The sequence below is a fragment of the Somniosus microcephalus genome, chromosome 5 (assembly GCF_052327205.1).
Source record: "Somniosus microcephalus isolate GS21.2 chromosome 5, FLI_Smic_1.0, whole genome shotgun sequence".
Taxonomy (NCBI): Eukaryota; Metazoa; Chordata; class Chondrichthyes; order Squaliformes; family Somniosidae; genus Somniosus; species Somniosus microcephalus.
In genome coordinates this window covers 25,067,303-25,085,352 of record NC_140991.1, presented here as the reverse complement: position 1 = coordinate 25,085,352, position 18,050 = coordinate 25,067,303, and the positions used below count along the sequence as shown (strand labels likewise).

The 18,050-nt window shown below is 48.3% G+C and overlaps 1 protein-coding gene across 3 annotated transcripts in view; it reads right to left on the bottom strand.

Moving 5' to 3' along the window:
* Positions 1 to 18,050, bottom strand: part of obscnb (obscurin, cytoskeletal calmodulin and titin-interacting RhoGEF b) — a 656,492-nt gene that overhangs the window by 161,041 nt on the left and 477,401 nt on the right. The gene's annotated exons all lie outside the window — the stretch shown is intronic.

Genomic DNA, 18,050 nt, shown 5'->3' with positions numbered 1-18,050 from the left:
GTTGGCATTTCAGTTTAAATCCAATCCAAACAGTGTGTTAAAGATATTTGGGGTGAATCTCTGCAGGGGATTTTCCACTCATCTGTCATAGCCTCAGTGGAAATGCTGTGGAAACCCCAGAAAAATGGCGTCAACGGTGTTGATGCTGGTTTCTCCGCAGCTCTTCTGCTAAATCTACGGCAGATGAGCAGGAAAACTCCTATAGAAATTCGCCCTCATTTTCTTTTGATGGCCTCTTAAGGAGCTAGTAGCCTGGATTTTGTTCTGGGTCGCTGGTGCTTGTAACACTGGTAGTCTACTTTATCAATGATACTCGGGAGACTGCCTGCCGCATATCTTGAGCTTTAGTCCAAAATGTCAGCTTCCATCTCAGATCACGAGGTGACCTTTTCGGAGACCCAGCCCAACTGCTGGGCCTCCCATGCAGTGGGTGGCTCTTCGGCAACTTGTGGGAGCACAAAGTCAACAAATGGGAATCACAGGTAGTACATGTGTGATTGTCTTATAATCTGTCTACTTGATGCAAAGCCCTGCAAATTTCATCCATGGTATTTTATATCAATCCCATATCTAAAACCTGATGGCTCTAAAAACTTTAGACACATTGGTATTGATTTTGACTGCCTTCACCTGGCGATAACCCCAAAATGAGGTAGTTAGCTTTATCGACCCGTTAACACCTGCGATGTAGTTGGCTCCATTTTGAAAGGGGCATACTGCCAGGTGTCCAAAGCACCTGCCTGTTTCAGGCCCCTTCTATTGAAATCGGGGTCCTATGATGTAAATAGGACCCCGATTACCATTTTAGGTCAAAACTGGTCAGAGTCTGTGCAGTGCAGGCTCTAACCAGGTCTATGGGTGATGGAACCAAAGAGAGGACCGCTAAAGCTAAGTGTTGAATAATTAATGTTGGCCCCGGAGGAGTGCTCCTCTGGGGGTAACAAAAATAATCTGGGCCGCCGCCGCCGCCCCGGGACCCCCGCTCGCAACTTAACATGCTGGTAGTTGCCCCGGCCCGACTTTGAGGCCTCAATCTGGCGAGCTGCACCGTGAACGCCTGTTTGGCACCCCGCAGCTCGCCTGCCAGATTTGAATGAGGCCAGGGCCTCGAAATCACAGATGCCTCTTCCCCGCTGGAATGGGATGCCGACCAGCGCACTCCACTGGTTGGACACCAACAGTCAAAATCGACCCCAATAAGAGTCACCTTCAATTTCACCACTTTGGCGGTAATGCGGCGGAGCGGATTGTGTGCCCATTATAGTACTCGACCAATTTTCATCCCACTGAAATCAATGGGTGGATTCTATAATGGGTAGGTGATCCACTCTGCCACATTACAGCCTAGATGGTGAAAATTAACCCCCATCATTACACCTCCCTTACTAAAAACTGTAATATTTTTAATTCAAAGTGCACGTGGTGATGATTATTATAAGATTTTATTATCGTACATTCAGACTATAAATCTAGTCTATCAGATGACTTTTAGGTTCTCGTTTGGCATCTTCATTTCAGTTCACTCTTATTATTTTCACATTTAGTTTGTTGTTCCACTGTTTTAGTTTCTTCGATCAGCTCTTATTCTGGCTGTAACCTTTCAGACATTTTGATAAGATCTCTTTTGTTCCTTCTCAACTGTTGATCACCTGCTTTTATAAGATATGATCTTGGTATGTCACCCTTCTAAAGAACAAATGCTGGGATTGGGGGTAATATTCTGGCATGGATAGAGGATTGGCTATCTAACAGAAGGCAGAGAGTTGGGATAAATGGTTCATTCTCAGACTGGCAATCAGTAACTAGTGGTGTTCCGCAGGGGTTAGTGCTGGGTCCCCAACTCTTTACAATCTATATTAATGATTTGGAGGAGGGGACCGAGTGTAGCATATCAAAGTTTGCAGATGATACTAAGATGGGAGGGAAAGTACAGGAAACTTTGTGCTACCCGGCACCCATGGGACCGAGCTACTGCCGTTTTTTTAAAAGCTCCGGATAGACCAGCGTCAATGTTATCAGATAGGAGCTTTTCATCGTAGTATCTGACCACAAACACTGTTGCTCAGCAACAGCTTGTAAACACTCGGCCCAGTAGCTTGGAAGCTTTCCAGAGCATCCGGCCTCGGGTGACTGTCTGTATGGAGTTTGCACATTCTCCCCGTGTTTGCGTGGGTTTCCTCCGGGTGCTCCGGTTTCCTCCCACAGTCCAAAGATGTGCGGGTTAGGTTGATTGGCTATGATAAATTGACCCTTAGTGTTAGGGGGATTAAATACATGGGGTTACGGGGATAGGGTGGGATATGTGTTGGTGTAGGGGTTACGGGGATCGGGTGGGATATGTGTTGGTGCAGGCTCGATGGGCCGAAATGGCCTCTATCTGCATTGTGGGGTTTCTGTGATTTCTGTTTCTGTGAAAAGCAGAAAAAAAACCTAACCAAAACGGCTGCTGATTTCTGCCGTTAGATCAAAGTTGCCGGACATTCAACTTCCGGATAGCACAAAGTTTCCTGTAGTGAGTGAAGAGGACATAAAAAACCTGCAAGGGCACATAGACAGGCTAAGTAAGTGGGCAGAGATTTGGCAGATGGAATACAATACTGGAAAGTGTGAGGTTATGCACTTTGGCAGGAAAAATCGTAGAGCAAGTTATTATCTTAATGGCAAGAAACTGGAAAGTACTGAAGTACAAAGGGATCTGGGGGTCCTGGTGCACGAAACTCAAAAGGTTAGTATGCAGGTGCAGCAAGTGATTAAGAAGGCCAATGGAATGTTGGCTTTCATTGCTAGGGGGATAGAATATAAAAATAGGGAGGTATTGCTTCAGTTGTACAAGGTATTGGTGAGACCGCACCTGGAATACTGCATACAGTTTTGGTGTCCATACCTAAGAAAAGACATACTTGCTCTCGAGTCAGTACAAAGAAGGTTCACTCGGTTAATCCCGGGGATGAGGGGATGGACATATGAGGAGAGGTTGAGTAGATTGGGACTCTACTCATTGGAGTTCAGAAGAATGAGAGGCGATCTTATTGAAACATATAAGATTATGAAGGGGTTGGATCGGGTGGATGCGGGGAGGATGTTCCCGATGATGGGTGAAACTAGAACTAGGGGGCATAGTCTTAGAATAAGGGGCTGCTCTTTCAAAACTGAGATGAGGAGGAACTACTTCACTCAGAGGGTGGTAGGTCCATGGAATATGCTGCTCCAAAAAGCTGTAGAAGCTACATCATTACATAAATTTAAAACAGAAATAGACAGTTTCCTAGAAGTAAAGGGAATTAAGGGTTACGGGGAGCGGGCAGGAATTTGGACATGAGTCTAGGTTCGGATCGGTCATGGCCCTGTGGGTAGCGGAGCGGGCCCAGGGGCCGTGTAGCCTGATCCTGCTCCTATTTCGTGTGTCTAATTCTGTTAGATCCAGGAGATGGTTCTGTGATAGTAGATTGGCGGTTAGGATCAGATCAGCCATGATCTTATTGAATGGCGGAGCAGGCTCGAGGGGCCGATTGGCCTACCCCTGCTCCTATTTCTTATGTTCTTATGGTCGTGATTCATTTTGTTTGGGTACGTACACTCTCACCGTATCTACTGGTAGCAGTGGCTTTACTATGAGATTCTTGGTCATAGCACTGTATATCTGTTGCTTACTTGGTTGTACTTAGTTGTGAAATTGCTTTGATGATTTTTGTTTGAGAAGTCGTTCTGAGGTGGAAGTACTGTTTTTCTCTACAATTCTCTTTGACAATAATGCTGACGATATTATATCCTCTCCATTTGTGATATGTTAATCAAGCAGGGTTAGGCATACATTTTTGCTTCTTTAGCAAGTGTTTTGCAATTTGAACCACTTTCTCAGCCTTCCCAATTGATTGAGGGCTCTTTGGTGGCAAGGTTGTGTGTTTGAATCTGTAAGCTTTGATAAATTTCCGGAATGCCTTTCTTGCAACCTGGGGTCCATTATCTGAAACTACTTCAGCTGGGATACAATAGCTAACAAATGTTGTAATGACTGGTCTTTCTCAGTTTATGTTACCGTCTTTTGTAACCCTATTTGCGAAATTGGAAGACAGGATACCACACACACAGTTATTTGATTATCTTTGTGACCGCTACCATCATTTTCAGGTGGGTAATTGTGGCTTAAAGCATCGCATACATACTGCTTTTATTGTATTGTAGTCCTGGTTAGATTTCATTAAATAACTTTCATAAATTGGTTGGTAATTAGAGGACACAAATTTATGGTAATTGGCAAAAGAGCCAGAGGGGAGTTGAGGTGAAATGTTTTTATGCAGCGAGTTATGATGATCTGGAATGCACTGCCTGAAAGGGTAGTGGAAGCAGGTTCAATTGTAACTTTCAAAAAGGGAATTGGATAAATACTTGAAGGGGAGAAAATTGCAGGGCTATGGGGAAAGAGCAGGGGAGTGGGACTAATTGGATAGCTCTTTCAAACAGCCAGCACAAGCACAATGGGCCAAACTGTGCCTGTGCAGTATGAATCTACGTTTATGGTTACTCTCCACAACATTTTGTGTCGCAATAACCCAGCTGATAGTTTCTATTTGGACAGCTGGAGTAAATGCTCATAAATCACTCACTAAGAATTAGCCCTCTTGTAGTAATACTGCACCTATTCTTGAACTAGAAGAGTAAACCGTAATCCTTAATAGCTTGGACATATAATATTTCAGCATTGGAAATGTCACGCTTTTTTTTTTAAAGCAGCTTTCTGACATCTAACAAATTAGGCAGCAATTTGTCTAAAATAGTATGCTATGCCAAGACATTATAGAGGTCATAGAGTCATAGAGTTATACAGCACGGATAGAGGCCCTTCGGCCCATCGTGTCCGCGCCGGCCATCACGCCCTGTCTAATCTAATCCCATATTCCAGCATTTGGTCCGTAGCCTTGTATGCTATGGCATTTCAAGTGCTCATCCAAATGCTTCTTGAATGTTGTGAGGGTTCCAGCCTCCACAACCCTTCCGGGCAGTGAGTTCCAGACTCCAACCACCCTCTGGGTGAAAAAGTTCTTTCTCAAATCCCCTCTAAACCTCCCGCCCTTTACCTTGAATCTGTGCCCCCTAGTTATTGACCCTTCTACTAAGGGAAAAAGCTCCTTAGTATCCATCCTATCTATGCCCCTCATAATTTTGTACACCTCAATCATGTCCCCCCTCAGCCTCCTCTGCTCCAAGGAAAACAAACCCAATCTGCCCAGTCTCTCTTCATAGCTGAAGCGTTCCAGCCCTGGTAGCATCCTGGTGAATCTCCTCTGCACCCTCTCCAAAGCTATCACATCCTTCCTGTAGTGTGGCGACCAGAACTGCACACAGTATTCCAGCTGTGGCCTAACCAGTGTTTTATACAGCTCCATCATAACCTCCTTGCTCTTATATTCTATGCCTCGGCTAATGAAGGCAAGTATCCCATATGCCTTTTTTACCACCTTATCCACCTGTTCCGCCGCCTTCAGGGATCTGTGTACTTGCACACCCAGATCCCTCTGACCCTCCGTCTTGCCTAGGGTCTTACCATTCATTGTGTATTCCCTTGCCTTGTTAGTCCCCCCAAAGTGCATCACCTCGCACTTTTCCGGGTTAAATTCCATTTGCCACTGTTCCGCCCATCTGACCAACCCATCGATATCGTCCTGCAGACTGAGACTACCCTCCTCGCTATTTACCACCCTACCAATTTTTGTATCATCCGCGAACTTACTGATCATACCTTTTACATTCATATCCAAGTCATTAATATAGACCAGCACCGATCCCTGTGGTACCCCACTGGCCACAGGCTTCCAGTCACAAAAACAACCTTCGACCATCACCCTCTGCCTTCTGTCACTAAGCCAGTTTTGTATCCAACGTGCCAAGGCACCCTGGATTCCATGGGCTCTTACCTTCTTGACCAGTCTCCTGTGCGGGACTTTATCGAAGGCCTTACTGAAATCCATGTATACCACATCCACTGCGTTACCCTCATCCACACACCTAGTCACCCCCTCAAAAAATTCAATCAAATTAGTCAGGCATGATCTTCCCTTGACAAAGCCATGTTGACTATCCCTGATTAATCCTTGCCTCTCCAAGTGGAGACTGATTTTGTCCCTCAGAATTTTTTCCAATAATTTTCCCACCACTGATGTTAGGCTCACTGGCCTGTAGTTCCCCGGTTTTTCCCTACTACCCTTCTTGAATAATGGTACTACATTAGCGGTTCTCCAGTCCTCTGGCACATCCCCTGTGGCCAGAGAGGTTCTGAATATGTGTGTTAGAGCCCCCGCAATCTCTTCCTTTGCCTCACACAGCAGCCTGGGATACATTTCGTCCGGGCCTGGGGATTTATCCATTTTTAGGCCTGCTAAAACCGCCAATACCTCCTCCCTCTCGATGTTAATGTGTTCGAGCATATCACAGGCCCCCCGCCCTATTTCTATGTCTACATCGTCCCTCTCCATAGTGAAAACAGATGCAAAAAATTCATTTAGAACCCCTCCTACATCTTCCGGCTCCACACACAGATTGCCACTTTTGTCCCTAATGGGCCCTATTTTTTCCCTAGTTATCCTCTTACCCTTAATATACTTATAAAACATCTTAGGATTTTCCTTTATTTTGCTCGCCAGTGTTATTTCATGGCCCCTCCTTGATCTCCTAATTTCTTTTTTAAGTATCCCCCTGCACTTTTTGTACTCCTCTAGGGCTTCCTCCGTCTTTAGCCTTTTGTATCTGCCAAAAGCCCTCCTTTTTTTTCTAATCCATTCTCGTATATCCCCTGACATCCACAGTTCCCTGTGGTTTTTGGAACCACCCTTGACCTTTACGGGAACATGTTGCCATTGTATGATCTCAATCTCCCTTCTGAAAGCCTCCCATTGCTCCGATGCGGATTTTCCTACCAGTAGCTGATCCCAGTCCATTTTGGCCAGATCCTGCCTTATCCTATTAAAATCGGCCTTCCCCCAATTTAGAACCTTTATTTCCGGCCCATCCCTGTCCTTTTCCATGGCCACCTTAAATCTCACCATATTATGGTCACTGTCACCAAAGTGCTCACCTACTAGCACTTCTACCACTTGCCCGGCCACATTCCCTAGAATTAGGTCCAGTACCGCCCCCTCTCTTGTAGGACCTTCTACATGCTGGCTCAAAAAGCTCTCCTGGATGCACTTTACGAATTCTACACCCTCTGTGCCTTTCACACTCTGACTATCCCAGTTAATATTGGGGAAGTTGAAATCCCCCATTATTATTACCCTATTATTTGCACATTTCTCTGAGATTTGCCTACATATCTGTTCCTCTATCTCCCCCTGACTGTTTGGAGGCCTATAGTACACTCCCAGCAAAGTGCTTGCCCCCTTCTTGTTTTTAAGCTCCACCCATATGGCCTCATTAGAGGAACCTGCTAATATGTCATCCCTCCTTACTGCAGTAATTGACTCCTTAATTAATATTGCTACACCCCCTCCTCTTATACCCCCCCCTCTGTCTCGCCTGAAGATTCTGTACCCCGGAATATTGAGCTGCCAGTCTTGCCCCTCCCTCAACCATGTCTCCGTGATAGCAACAATATCATACTCCCATGTGTTTATCAACACCTTCAGTTCATCCACCTTATTTGCAAGACTCCTTGCATTAAAATAGATGCCATCCAGCCTTGCCCTTGTATATTTGCCCTGTCTACCAAGCTGACTTGTTTTTTTTCTCTATAATTGGCAGCACATCACCCCCTCTTTCAGCTCCCCTCTGTATCCCATCCCCCTGCCAAGTTAGTTTAAACCCCCCCCAACAGTGCTAGCAAACCTCCCCGCAAGGATATTTGTCCCGCTCTGGTTCAGGTGCAACCCGTCCGACTTGTACAAGTCCCACCTTCCCCAGAAGCAGGCCCAGTGATCCAGGAAAGTAAAACCCTCCCCACTACACCAACTCATTAGGCACGCATTCATCTGCTCTATCCTCCTATTCCTATACTCACTAGCACGTGGCACTGGGAGTAATCCAGAGATTACAACGTTTGAGGTCCTGCTCTTTAATCTGTTACCTAGCTCCCTAAATTCTTGATGCAGGACCTCATCCCCCTTCCTACCTATGAAATTGGTCCCAATGTGGACCACGACCTCTGCCTGCTCACCCTCCCCCTTAAGAATGCCCTGTAGCCACTCAGTGACATCCATGACCCTGGCCCCAGGGAGGCAACAAACCATCCTGGAGTCACGTTTGCGGCCACAGAAACGCCTATCTGTTCCCCTTACGATAGAATCCCCTACCACTATTGCTCTCCCACTCTTTTTCCTCCCTTTCTGAGCAGCAGAAGTGTCCCTGGTGCCAGGAAGCTGGCTGCTGCTGCCTTCCCCTGGTGAGTCATCCCCCTCAACAGTATCCAACTTGGTATACTTGTTTGAAAGGGGGATGTCCGCAGGGGGCCCCTGCACTTCCTGCCTGCCTCTGTTGCTCCGCCTGATGGTCACCCCCTGTGCAGCCCTACCCTGAGGCGTGAACAACTCGCTAAACGTGCTATCCACGAGCCTCTCAGCATCGCGCATGCTCCAAAACTCATCCACCCGCAGCTCGAGCGCCACAATGCGGTCTACAAGTAGCTGCAGCTGGATGCATTTCCCGCACACATGGTCGCCAGGGACACTGGCAGCGTCCCTGACTTCCCACATAGAGCAGGAGGAGCAGAACACGGGTCTGAGCTCTCCTGCCATGACTTACTCCTTTAATTAATCTAAAAATTTATTCAATACCCCAGTTACAGGTATACTCTAGGGCGCTTTATTTACCAACTGTCCTCACTACAACACAGAGCCCCTAGAAATTTAACACCACAGAATTCAAGCTTGTAATGAAAAGAGAGAAATACTCACCAACCAATCACTTACCTGCTCCCTGGTGACGTCACACCCCGATTACTTTTTACCTCTCTTTGTTGCTTGTTTTTTTTTCAAGTGTTTGATTGCTTAGATATTTTTCCATCAGCCACAATGCTCTCTGCAGTGTGTGCCCTATATAAGTGATTTCCTGTACTTTGAACTTAGAATTTATTCACATTCAGCTTCAGTGTGTTTTCTTACTTGTTGTAAGATGTTTTCAAGGTATTAGTCATGTTTCTATTTGTTCTTCCTAAATCAGGATATTGTGGCGGAGCCACCAAAGGACTCAGAGCGGTTGTACATAATTCCTTTAACAGCAATGTAGTTGCTATCTGTGCCTGTACCTTTAATTACACTGTTTGACTGTACAATGCCTAGTTACCTTTACAGCACGGTTTCAACGTGATGACGTCATGCCGTTAGTCACGTGATGTCCCAATGGCGGGAAGAACGTGATGACGTCAGTCTTCTGACCAGAGGATCAGTCCTTGTGGAGCCCTCAAGGAGAGTAGACCTGTTATTGATGTGTTCTAGCAGTTTCCAGTTTAAACTCGTTAGGTAATTAAATTAATGAACTTTAATGAAACCAGAGTCGAACTCAGTCTTTCTGATAGGAACCTCCGTTCCTACATTGGTGACCCCGACTTCTATGAACGATTTTCGTGGAAGATTCGACATAGACACGAACGCCGTCACGCTGAAACGGCCACAGTTCTGGGAGCAACAACCAGACGCCTGGTTCATCCAGGCTGAAGCCCAGTTCGCCATTCGGAACATCATCGCGGATCAGACCCGTTATTATAACGTGGTCTCCGCCCTCGACAGCGCAACTGCATCACGGATCATCAGCCTCATCGGTAGTCCTCCTACTGACAGCAAGTATGATGCAATTAAGGCGCGGCTGCTTCAGGTTTTCGGGCTATCAAAGTCGGAGCGTGCTCGCCAGCTCATCACGCTGCCCGGCCTCGGGGACTCCAAACCTTCCGAGCTCATGAGCCAGATGCTCACGCTCTTGGGTGCTGAACCAGAATGTTTCATCTTCCGGGAGCTTTTCCTCTATCAACTGCCTGAACAGGTTCAGGCTGCCCTAGCCAGCTCCGAAATTACTGACTGCGCCAAGCTTGCGGCCGAAGCCGATAAGATTTTCACGGTTACCCAGCAGTGCTGCGCGGCCACGAGGCGCCCACCCCCCACAGACGCGGTCCCGGCTTCTCCTACAGCGGGCTGGTGCTCCTACCACACCCGTTTTGGCGCGAAAGCACGATGCTGCCGTTCCCCCTGCAGTTTTTCGCCCCCCCAAAAAAAGGCGCAGGCGGCGTCCCTGGCGACGGATGACCAAGTCTAACGGGCGTTCCGCGGTGGCGATGGCTGTCGGTTCTACGGGGAAACTCCTCTATATCACCGATTCCATCTCGGGCCGCCGTTTCCTTTGTGACACCAGGGCGCAGTGCAGCATTCTACCTGCGTCGAAGCTCGACATGCAGACTGGGAACCTCGGTTTTTCCCTTGTAGCGGCTAATGGCGCAGCTATTCGAACGTTCCGAAAGCGGCGGGTCGAAGTCTGTTTCGGCGGTCAGCGCTTCTTTTGGGATTTCGTCACGGCTACAGTCTCACAGCCTATTCTAGGGGCAGATTTTCTGTGTGCCAACAGCCTACTAGTCGATGTCCGGCACCGCCGGCTGATCAACGCGGCCACCTTCCACTCGATTCCGTGCTTCCACGGTACCTCCGTGGCGCGCTCCATTGCCTGTGCTTTCCCTCCTCCAGATGACTTCACGCGGCTCCTCGGGGAGTTTCCGGAGCTGACAAGGCCCACCTTCTCCTCTTCGGCGACGAAACATGGTGTTGAACATCACATCACCACTACTGGCTAGAACCCGGCAAGCTTGCAGCTGCGAAGGCGGAGTTCGCCATAATGGAGCGGCTCGGCATCATTAGGCGATCGAAGAGTCCCTGGTCTTCGCCTCTCCACATCGTGCCGAAACCAGGCGGCGGCTGGCGGCCATGCGGTGACTACTGACGCCTTAACGACGCCACCACTCCGGATCGGTACCCGATCCCGCATATCCAGGACTTCTCGGCCCACTTGGCGGGAAGTTCTATCTTCTCTAAAGGCGACCTCGTCCGTGGATATCACCAGGTTCCAGTGCACCCACAAGACGTCCCGAAAACCGCAGTCATCACCCCTTTGGCCTCTTTGAGTTCCTGCGGATGCCGTTTGGCTTAAAGAACGCAGCACAGGCATTCCAGTGTTTAATGGACTCCGTTCTTCGAGACCTGCATTTCCTTTTCGTCTACCTTGACGACATACTCATCGCCAGTGCCAGCAAGGAGGAGCACATCTCCCATTTGCGTTCCCTCTTTACGCGCCTCAGCCAACACGGTTTAATCATCAACCTGGCCAAGTGCCAGTTCGGCCTGCAACAAATCGACTTCCTGGGACATCGCATAACATCGGACAGCGCCGTCCCTTTGGCGACGAAGGTCGAGGCGGTTACTTCTTTCCCGCGGCCGTCGACAGTCAAGGCCTTGCAGGAGTTCCTGGGGATGGTCAATTTCTACCACCGTTTCGTCCCCAAGCGGCTCAACTCAACCCTTGTTCGGGGCCTTCAAGGGCAAGTCCGGTAAAGACCCAATCAGCTGGACAGCTGAAATGATCCAGGTATTCGGCGACACCAAGAACGCTTTGGCCAACGCAACCATGCTGGCGCACCCACTTCCAGGTGCTACTATCGCCCTTACCACCGACGCGTCAGACTACGCCATCGGTGCAGTGCAAGAACAGTGGGTCAACGGCACGTGGCAACCGCTGGCGTTTTTCAGCCGTCAATTGCGAAAAAATGAAAAAAAGTACAGCACCTTCGATAAGGAACTACTGGCCCTTTTCCTCGCCATTCGCCATTTCCGGTTTTTATTGGAGGGGCGCCCCTTCACCGCTTTTGTTGACCACAAACCCCTTACGTTCGCCATGGCCAAGACCACCGAACCGTGGTCCGCTCGTCAACAACGTCACTTGACGTTCATTTCCGAATTTACCACGGACATTCAACGTGTCTGGTAAGGACAACCTGGTGGCAGATTGCCTCTCCCATGCGACGGTCCACGCGGTGCACCTGGGAATCGACTACGCCCTCATGGCGGCAGATCAGGTTTTGGATTCGGAGGTCCAATCATATAGAACCATTCCCTCTAGCTTCCAAGCGACCGATGTCGTCTTCCAGGCCGCAAGTGCCATGCTCCTTTGCGACGTTTCCATGGGAGTTCCTCGTCCCATCGTGCCAGTCGCATGGCGCCGGAGGGTTTTTGATGCCATACATGGGTTGTCGCACCCAGGGATGAAGGCTTCGCAACGGCTTATGTCAGCCAAGTTTGTCTGGAAAGCTATGCACATCGATGTCCGTGACTGGGCTAATACCTGCGTCGTATGCCAGAAGGCCAAAGTCCAGTGTCATGTCAAGGCTCCAGTGGCTGCGTTCACTGTTCCGGAGCGTCGTTTCGACCACGTGCATGTGGACCTTGTGGGACCGCTTCCGCCTTCTCAGGGTTATACTCATCTCCTCACCATAGTGGACCACACCACTAGGTGGCCAGAGACAATTCCTTTGGTTTCCACGTTGGCAGACGTCGCTAGAGCTTTCATCTCCTGTTGGGTTGCCCGTTTCGGGGTACCGGCGGACATCTCCTCTGACCGTGGGCCACAATTTTCCTCGGATCTTTGGAACGCTGTGGCTCAGGGGCTCAGTACCAAACTTCATCGCACCACCACCTATCATCCGAGCGATTCCACAGGTCGCTTAAAGCCTCTCTTCGGGCCAGTCTTCAAGGCGCAGGATGGGTGGACAGACTCCCATGGGTCCTGTTGGGTCTCCGTACGGCGCCCAAAGACGATCTACAATCGTCCTCGGCTGAACTCTTCTATGGCCAGCCGCTTTGTGTACCAGGAGATTTCCTCCCTTCTCCCACAGCGCCATGGTCCGACACCCGGCAACTCGTTCGCCACCAAGAAGCGGCCAGATGCTTTGCTACGATACCTACGTCCAATCACGGTTTGCAGACCTCCTACGTGCCACCGGGACTGAAGAATGCGGAGTATGTCTTCATCTGCCACGACGCTCACCAGGATCCGCTCAAGCCCCCTTACACTGGTCCTTTCCGCGTCATTGAACCGGGAGACAAATCCTTTTTGGTCGACGTCGGAGGGAAACCGGATCACATCTCGGTGGACTGCTTGAAGCCGGCTCACCTGGACCTGGACCACCCTGTCGTAGTCGCTCAACCACCCAAACATGGCCGACCGCCTGTTGCCGCCGCACCTGATCAACCAAAGCCGTCTGACAACTCGACCGCGCTCGCCGCGCCTGCTCAGCCGCCACCGACTGCCAACTCGACCACCGGTCGTCTACTTCCTCTACCAGGGTATCGAAGTCGATCGGACAGGCTCATCAGGTCTCCTCCTCGCCTCACCTTTTCTGTTAAAGACAATTCTGGGGGGGCGCATGTGGCGGAGCCACCAAAGGACTCAGAGCAGTTGTACATAATTCCTTTAACAGCAATGTAGTTACTGTCTGTGCCTGTACCTTTAATTACACTGTTTGACTGTACAATGCCTAGTTACCTTTACAGCACGGTTTCAACGTGGTGACGTCATGCCGTTAGTCACGTGATGCCCCAATGGCGGGAAGAACGTGATGACGTCAGTCTTCTGACCAGAGGATCAGTCCTTGTGGAGCCCTCAAGGAGAGTGGACCTGTTATTGATGTGTTCCAGCAGTTTCCAGTTTAAACTCGTTTGGTTTCATTAAAGTTCATTAATTAATTTAATTACCTGAGTCGAACTCAGTCTTTCTGATAGGAACCTCCGTTCCTACAATATCTTATATAACTTGCAGTCCTTCAATATCCAGTAACTGCTGTGCTCACACCAATCAATGAAACTCGTTGCATACCCAGCGGAGGCCCCAAAAGGTACGTTAAAAACTTTTCTTGTAGGGCCAGGAGGTCCAAGAGTGCTCCTCCAGGCCCCCAAGGAAAGTCTAGGGGTAATTTTAACCTAACCCACCGGGTGTGAAAGCCACTGGACTGGGTGGAACGTTGGTTTTACTTCATTGACTTCAATGAGAATAAAATCGGACGGGATGCAAAACCAGCATTGCACCCGATCCCATCGGTTTCCCGTCAGACGGGTTTGGTTAAAATGGCCTACCCACCCCCCCGCACCCCGAGACTCGGCCGCCTCCACGACTTACCCGAGTTTGGGCGGGTGGCCTGGTGGCCGTCCGCTCTTTGACTGCCAGCTGCCAGCCCCCTCCCCGGATTGTTGCCACTGAGTTAAAATTCACACTCAAATATCTTTTGTATGTAATTATCATCCGAGGTGGGAAATATTCCTCCAACTTCTGCATTAATACCTTTAGTTTCCATTTATTCTCATCATACTCAGTAGACTGCCCGCAGCAGTTGTCACCATACATAAACATACTGGGGTAGGTTTTTTCGGATCAATTCGCTCGAAATCGCCGAAACCAGCGCAAAGGATCATGGAATTAGATTCAGCTCAAATCGAGATGCAACGATCTTTTGCGCTAGTTTAAAAAACATCGCTCTAGAATAGCCAGCCTCCCATAAAACTGGTCACGCACCCATATTGAATTAATCACCATTGGGAGTTTCTACTAATTGCGTTCATTTGCAGGCCTTCGAGGAGGCTCTAAAAATTAAGCTGTGACTTTTGGGCGCAAGGACACTAATAGGCACATTTAAAAACTTTTGGATGTATCTTTTTATATAAGAAATTGACAACTGTACCCCAATATAATTTGCAAATGATTGTTTATTTTTTAGAAGTCATTTTCAGTCATTTAAAAGCAAATATTTATCCAATTCTCTTTTGATAGCTACTATTGAATCTGTTTCCACCACCTTATCAGGCAATGCATTCCAAATCCTAACCACCAGTTGCGTAAAAAGGTTTTCCTTCATGTCGCCTCTGGTTCTTTTGACAATCACCTTAAATCTGTGCCCTCTGGTTAGCGACCCTTCAGCTATTGGAAATAGTTTTTCTTCATTTGAGCTCATCCAAAACTCGGCTACCCGTGTCTTAACTCGCACCAAAGTCCTGTTCACCCATCACCCCTGTGCTCGCTGACTTACATTGGCTTCTGGTTAAGCATTGCCTCGATTTTAAAATTCTCATCCTTGTTTTCAAATCCCTTCATGGCCTCGCCCCTCCCTATCTCCGTAATCTCCTCCAGCCCCACAACCCTCCGAGATATCTGCCCTCCTCTAATTCTGCCCTCTTGAGCATCCCCGATTTTAATCACTCCACCATTGGTGGCTGTACCTTAAGTTACCAAGACCCTAAACTCTGGAATTTCCTCCCTAAGCATCTTCGCCTATCTACCTCTCTTTCCTCCTTTAAGACGCTCCTTAAAACTTACCTCTTTGACCAAGCTTTTGGTCATCTGCCCTAAAATCTGCTTATGTGGCTCGGTGTCACATTTTGTTTCATAACGCTCCTGTGAAGTGTCGTGGGACATTTTACTACGTTAAAGGCGCTATATAAATATATAAGTTGTTGCTGTGGTTGTTATTTATCAAAATCAACACAATTCTTTTTACTACTGTATTAGGAAAAAGAGGATGGTCAAGAGCAATGTGGGCTCCTTAAAAATTGATAATGGTGATATTGTAAATGAAAATAAGGAAATGGCAGACATGTTAAATAATTACTTTGGATCAGTATTTACAGTAGAGGAAGAAGACACCCTAAGGAAACTAATTTTGAATCAGGGATGGGGACTCACCATGATTAACGTAAGCAAAGTAACAGTAATGAAGAAAAGAATGGTACTAAAGAGTGACAAATCCTCAAGACCAGATGGTTTCAATCCCAGGGTTTAAAGAAAGTAGGTGAGAACATTGCAGATGCCCTAATATTGCAGATGCCCTAACTGTGATCTTCCAAAGCTCGATTCAAAACCATTCCTTTAGATTGGAAAATTGCACATGTTACTCTGCTATTTAAGAAAGGTGAGCAAGGGAAACCAGAATTATAGACCAGTTAGCCTAACATCTGTTGTCGGGAAATTACTAGAGTCTATAATTAAGGATGGAGTGACTGAACACCTTGAAATTTTTCAGCTGATCAGAGAGATGTAAAGGGTAGGTCATGCCTGACGAAACTGATTGAAATTTTTGAAGAGGTGACTAAAGTAGTGGACGGGGGAATGTCTATGGATGTTTTTTTAAATTCATTAATGGAATGTGGGCGTTGCTGGCTAGGCCTGCATTTAGTGCCCATCCGTAATTGCCCTCAAGAAGATGGTGGTGAGTCGCCTTCTTGAACCGCTGCAGTCCATATGGTGTAGGTACACCCACAATGCTGTTAGGAAGAGAGTTCCAGGATTTTGGCCCAGCGACAGTGAAGGAACGGCGATACAGGTCCAAGTCAGGATGGTATGTGGCTTGGAGGGGAACTTGTAGGTGGTGATGTTCCCATGCGTCTGCTGCCCTTGTCCTTCTAAGTGGTAGAGGTCGCGGGTTTGGCAGGTGCTGGTGAAGGAGCTTTGGCGAGTTGCTGCAATGCATCTTGTAGATGGTACACACTGCAGCCACAGTGCGCCGGTGGTGGAGGGGGTGAATGTTGAAGGTGGTGGATGGAGTGCCAATCAAGCGGGCTGCTTTATCCTGAATCGTGTCGAGCTTCTTGAGTCTTGTTGGAGCTGCACTCATCCAGGCAAGTGGAGAGTATTCCATCACACTCCTGACTTGTGCCTTGTAGGTGGTGGAAAGGCTTTGGGGAGTCAGGAGGCGAGACACTTGCCGCAGAATTCCCAGCCTCTGGCCTGCTCTTGTAGCCGCAGTATTTATATGGCTGGTCCAGTTCAGTTTCTGATTAATGGTAACCCCCAGGATGTTGTTTATATGGACTTCCAGAAAGCATTTGATAAAATACCTCATAAGAGATTGTTAGCTAAAGTTGAAGCTCATGGAATTGAGGGAAAATTATTGGCCTTAGGAGATTGGCTGAGTGCCAAGAGACAGAGAGTAAGGATAATGGGCAGATACTCAAATTGGCAGGCTGTGACTAGTGGTGTCCCACAGGGATCTCTATTGGGGCCTCAACTATTCACCGTATTTATTAACGACTTAGATGACGAGATAGAGAGCCACATATCCAAGTTTGCCGATGACACAAAGATAGGCAGCATTGTAAGCAGTGTAGATGGAAGCATAAAATTACAAAAAGATATTAACATGTTAAGTGAATGGGCAAAACTGTGGCAAATGGATTTCAATGTAGGCAAGTGTGAGGTCATCCACTTGGAACCAAAAAAGGATAGATCAGATTATTTTCTAAATGATGTAAAGCTAGAAACAGTGGAGGTCCAAAGAGGCTTGCGGGGGAAAAGATTTGGTCGTGTCTCCTTTGGGGCACTAACTTTGCCAGGGCGTTACTTTTAGTGACCTGAAAAAGTTAGCACCCCTGCGCCGTAAATTGAGTGGTAGCGCCCCAAGCAGGAAGCAGGATGCTACTGGAAGCGCTCCCCCTCCTTCCTGAGGCGCTACCATTCAATATCATGGCGCTACGTGCAACAGGCCTCTCTTCCCTGATTAAAGGGGAGGGGCCTAATGCAGCACGCACCGGGGCCCTACTGGACCACTGGGGAGTGGGGTGTCGGGAAAGGGAGCAGGTGCTGGCTGGCGGCCCAAAAAATAGGCGGCCCGGCACCTTGCCGTTAATTTGCGCCACCGTGGCCGCAAAATCACCACCCTGACCCTGTCAGACATATCGTGCAGCGGTAGTTCAGGGGGCGCAACTGAAGTTTGCAGCTGGGGCGCTGTGCACGGCGATAATGTCATCGCCGGAGGTGCAGCACTGCGGGGCGCTACCAGCTACCGCCACCGTTAACCTCCTGCTGAATTTCGTGGGAGGAGCTAGCGGCGCCACGCCCAGGGAGGCGCAAAGCAACCCAATTTTTCCCCCTTGTTGTCGACGTACATAGATCATTAAAATGCCATGGACAGGTACAGACAATAATCAAAAAGGCTAATGGAATGCTGGGCTTTATGTCAGGACTAGAATACTATGGGGGTTATTTTGCCAATGGGGAGCTTTTGGAGGCGGGACTCCCACTTGTCGGGTTTCAGTCCCGCCTCCATC